Source organism: Prionailurus bengalensis, chromosome C2 (genome assembly GCF_016509475.1).
Source record: "Prionailurus bengalensis isolate Pbe53 chromosome C2, Fcat_Pben_1.1_paternal_pri, whole genome shotgun sequence".
NCBI classification, from domain to species: domain Eukaryota; kingdom Metazoa; phylum Chordata; class Mammalia; order Carnivora; family Felidae; genus Prionailurus; species Prionailurus bengalensis.
The window spans coordinates 54,480,085-54,485,530 of NC_057350.1; the positions used below are offsets into that span (position 1 = coordinate 54,480,085).

General features: G+C 37.9%; 1 long non-coding RNA gene across 1 annotated transcript; it reads left to right on the forward strand.

The window, feature by feature from the left end:
• The first annotated feature begins 2,036 nt into the window (after nt 1-2,036).
• Nucleotides 2,037-4,658, forward strand: LOC122491398. Its single transcript, XR_006299348.1, has 2 exons — nt 2,037-2,361; nt 3,991-4,658. It is a non-coding gene; the product is annotated as an uncharacterized LOC122491398 (long non-coding RNA).
• The last annotated feature ends 788 nt before the right edge of the window (nt 4,659-5,446 follow it).

A 5,446-nucleotide genomic window follows, 5' to 3' on the forward strand; every position in this document is an offset into this window, starting at 1 on the left:
AGTGATGAGGACTCCTTTGAGAAATGGCTGGTTTTGGTCTAAAGCAGTAAATGAGACTGTTTAAATATGAGACTGGGATTTTTACAGCGTCAGAAAGCAAGGAAGCTATCAAGACATTTGTGGTTGTCAAATGAACACAGGAGCCAAAGATGGGCAATTTGAGCTTTAAAATGAATAATCACTGCAATTATATGAAAGTGGAAATAGAGATTCCAATAGAATCAATGGAAAACTCCTAGAAGCAATAGGGAATTCAATATGGTAGCAAGATGTAAAATTACATATAAAAATCAATATCTTCATATATTTAAGCAATGAGCAGCTATAGTGAAAAATAGAAGAGCTGACCCCACATACATTAACAACAAAAAAGAAAAATACTGTAGGAATACAAGAAATGGGAAAAACCTCTGTGAGAAAAACTTCAAAGCCTTCCTAAAAGACACAAAGCTGGGATGCAAATAAAAGAAAAAGTAAACCTCATTCTTCAATGGAATAATACAAAATCACAAACTGATAGCAATTTTTAAAAGTATTTTTATGGATCTACATTCAACAGTTCATATGGAAAAAATAAATATGTGACAACATTCAAAAAAAGAGGGGGAAAAACCAGTAATGAGACAGGCCTAGCCCTACCAGATACTGTTATATATTATACATTTCCTGTAACTAAAACGGTATATTAACACAAGTAGACAATTAGATAAATGGAAAAAAACAGAAAATATAGACCCAAGTACAAAGTGGAAATTTATGTATGTGATAAAAGTGGTACCTCAAATCACTGGGAGAAAAGTATACTTTTTAAAATTGAATGTTGGGGCACCTGGTGGCTCAGTTAAGTAACCGACTTCAGCTCAGGTCATGATCTCACATAGGTTCAAGCCCAACATCGGGCTCTCTGCTGTCAGCATGGAGCCTGCTTTGGATACTTTGCCCCCCTCTCTCTGCCCCTCCTCTGCTTGCTCTCTCTCAAAATAAAATAAAATAAAATAAAATAAAATAAAATAAAATAAAATAAAATGTTAAAAAAGCTAAATGGACCTTTGAAAACATAAAATTGGATATAATTGGATATAAGTATCACCTAGGTGGAATTGCAGAAAAAAAATTTTTTTTTTAATTTTTTCAACGTGACTCTTACAATGAAGAGCCAATCTGAGTACCCAAATTGAAGGCTATTCTGGAAAACCACTGGTCTGAACTTTGCAAACATGTCAATGCCAAAAGAAATAAACAAAAAAGGCTGGGGAAGTGTTCTAAATTGAAGAGAACTGAAAAGACTTAATAACTAAATGCGATGTGTAATCCTTGTTAAATCCTGGATTTATATTTTACAAACACCAATAGAGTAAGCAAGGTTTGGGGGTTTGGGGACCATTGAGGAAATTCGAATCTGAAATATATATATATATATATATATATATATATATATATATTCGATTATAATAATGTAACAACCTTTAGCGGATTCCGACTCTATGTCTTTAGAGCTCAAGATACGTTGTCTAAAGACATTTTATTGTAATCCTATGGGACAGTAGTCCTCAGTAGGGGTGATTTTGCCCGGCTCTCCCTACACACATTTGGCAGCATCTAGAAACGTTTTTAGTTGTCACAGCTGGGGGCAAGGGAGGGCTGCTACTGACATCTAGTGCATACTGGCCAAGGATGCTACTAAACACCCTACAATGAACAAGACAGCTCATCTCCCCACACCCCCAACAAAAAATCATCTTGCCTAAAATGTCAGTAGTGCCCTGGTTGAGAAACCTAGGTGCGAGAGAATCCCTTGGTCCTAGACGCTAGATAGATAATAGACTGAAATAAATGAAACTGTCCTTGAGCAGGTGAAACTACCGGTAACATTTAAGGGTGAAGGGTTATGATGTTCATAACTAATTCTCAAACTGTTAATTTGAAACCACGGTACGTGTCCTTCCGCCGCGGCTTCCCTCCTCCCTCCGGGACCGGGAAAAAACGCCCCCCCCACACCCCCCCTGACTGGCGGAGCCTGCGCGTTGAGAGGAGCCCGCCAGCGGCCACTGCGCAGGCGCTGGGCAGCTCGCCGGACTCCCGCAGCGCTTCTCCAAAAGTTCCAGTCCAGCGGGTGGACCACCGTGCAGCGCAGCTGCACACAACAGAGAAGGCAAAAGAAAACTCCCGGGGGGCTCCGTTGGCTTCTGTGGGAGTGACAAAGATGCTTTCCCTCTAGAAGCCCGGAAGCTTTCTCCTTTGCAATCCAATGAGGGTGAAGTGAACGCCGCTCTTCCTTGTGAAGCGCCCTGCCAAGAAGAGCCAGTTGTGTGTGGACCCCGCGGTACCTGGCCGTCCCCTTCCAGGCTGGATTCCGCAGAGGTGAGTTTTTATACTCTCTTTAGCGCATTCCCCACTTCCTGTGTCTGACGAACCTGGGCAGTACTACATCTCGTGATACCACTGACTGAAAGTGCCCCGGGCAGGCGCATTCCACACCCAGCTCCTCACCAGCAAGCGCTAATCTAGGTGACGTTTTAAATACCTTACAGTTCTTTAGCTTACAGTCCCTTAATCAAGGAGTTGGCACACTTTTCTTGTAAAGAGCCAGATGGCAAATATTTTAGGATTTGCAGGCCAGGAACGATCTCTCGCATATATGTCTCTGTTTCAACAACCTCTTAAAAATGTAAAAAAAAAAAAAAAAAAAAAAAAACTTAGCTGCCGGTCTTAAAAACATGCACATTATAATGATTAGATTGATCGTTCACTTTACCCAGCACGACGCTAGAGCTGCTTTCTGGCCTGCACCCTGTCCCAGGTCCTACCACAGTTGTGCAGTAAGGACTTGGGTTCCACGAGGGCTAGAACTCACCACGTTCACTGGACATCACCTGTCCAGATTAGTTTTCAAAGTTTTGGGGTCCCTGCACTTGCACCTCTGCTCCTCCTCCCTGCTAGATGGCCCCTGGTGAGTTCCTGGCAGTCGGCAAGGCCACCAAGAAACCCCCAGACCAGCAGCCAAACCCTCCTTTATTCTAAAATGGCAATTGCTTCCTATCTGGAAGCAGAAGCCAAAGTTCCTACATTGTTAATAAATTAGAATAAAGGTAATACGGGAGTTTGTCAGGCAACTGTATTTTTATAGCATTTTTTGAAGTGATAAATGTAATATATGTTCACTATGATAATTGGGAAAATACTGAAAAATATATAGAAGAAAATAAAAATTCTCCATAACCCAATATACAAAAAAAAAAGAGAGAGAGAGAAGAAGAAGAAACCCTACTAAATATTTATGTATTCTTTTCGTCCTTTTTTTCAATATATACTAAAAGGACAACGTAATGAACAACTGGGATTTTGAAAATATTTCCTAAGAAACTTCTGTTAAAGTCCGAAATACAGAAAAGTGTACAAACTATAAATGTACAGTTCAGTAAATTTTCAAAGACTAATGCAAATATACCCTTGCAACCACCATCCAAATCAAGAAATAGACCATTCCTAGCACCTTCATCCCCCTGCCCAGTCAGGGGCAGCTTCTCCCCAGACAGAACTACTGCCTTATCCTCAAATACATAGATTAGTTTTGTCTGTTCCTGAATTTCAATGAAATGAATTAACCATTAAGTTTTCTATAATATTTGGTTCTTTCACTTTATATTATAATTAAGATTCCACCATGTTGTTGTTGCTTGTAACAGATCTCTTTTTTATTTTATGCTGTTGGGAATTCCATTATACAAATATAACACATTTTATGCATTATACTATTATTTTTTAAGTGACAGATTTATTGAGATATAATTCTTATATCATACGATTCATCCATTTAAAGTATACAATAGGTTTTTTAGTACAGTCACAGATAGATACAATCATCATCACAATTTTGGAACATTTTGATCACCTCAAAACAACGCCATACTCTTTAGCTGTCACCCTTGTAACCATGTTCCTGTCCTCTCCAGCCCTACCTAACCACAACTCTACTTTATGTCTTTATAGGTTTGCCTTTTGTGGACATTTCCTAAAAATGGAATCATGTAATATGGTATCATGTAATGGTATCATGTAATATGGTCCCTTATACTGATACTGGATATTCATGTTATTTCCAGGTTTGGGGCTATTACAAATAATATTACTGGGAACATTATTATACGTATCTGTATGTTGTTTGTATCTATGGATAGATTTGTATCACATAGATACATATTTCTGTGAGATATATACCAAAGAGTGGAATAGCCCAGAGATAGGTTATGCTTATGGTTAGTTATAGTTGATGGTACCAAACTGTTTTTTAAATTTATACCCCCACCAGCGCTGTATAATGAGTTTTTATTGCTCCACACCCTCACCAACATTTGGTGGTTGTGTGATTTCAATTTATACTTCTCTGATGACTAATGAAAAAGAACATCTTTTCATGTGATTATTAGTCATTTGAATATCCTCTTTTAGTAAACCACCTATTGAGTCTTTTTTTCTGTTTTTTTTTGTCTTTTTCTGCTTGACTTATTTATTCTAATGTGAGTCCATTTTCATTTATAAGCACTGCTTAAAAAAAAACACCTTTCCCTAGCCTGTGGCTTGCATTTTAATTATCTTACTGTTAAATTTTAATGAATGTAACTTTGTTATTTTTATTAAAGTCTGATTTGTCAAATTTCCTTTATGGTTCATGCCTTTGTTGTCCTGCTTAAGAAATCATTGCCTACAAGGACTTTTCCCTATGTTATATCCAAAAACTTACTGTTTTTCGTTGAACATACAGATCTAAACATGTAGAATGGATTTTGTAGCATGGTATGAAGTAAGGATTAATTTTATTTATTATTTTTTATATAGCTACCCTACTGACCACAGTCCGAAAAACCCTCCTTTTCCCACTTGCAGCACTGCCTTTGTCATAAATCAATAGAAAGACAAATCAACACAGATGTTGGAATTAGTATACAGGGACTTTAAAATCACCATGACAGATGTATGTATCAAAGAATCTTATTAAAGAGAAGATAAAATAGATGAACAGGTAGGAAATCTCAAGAGAGATACAGATAATAGTTTTAAAGTTTTTTTTAATGTTTATTTATTTTTGAGAGAGACAGAGTGCAAGCAAGGGAGGGGCAGTGAGAGAGGGAGACACAGAATCTGAAGCAGGCTCCAGGCTCTGAGCTGTCGGCACAGAGCCCACCACAGGGCTGGAACCCACAAACCACAAGATCATGACCGAAGCTGAAGTCGGACACTTAACTGACTGAGTGACCCAGGCACCCCGAGATAATAGTTTTAAAAAATGGAAATTCTATTGAAAAGTACAGTTATCTAAAATTATTTGATAGGTTTATCACTGGGTTGGATACAACAATGAAAGGATCATTAAACTTCAAGACAGGTTACCAGAAATCATCCAAATTTAAGTAACCTGAGAAAAAACTGTTTTTAAATAAGCGAAGCA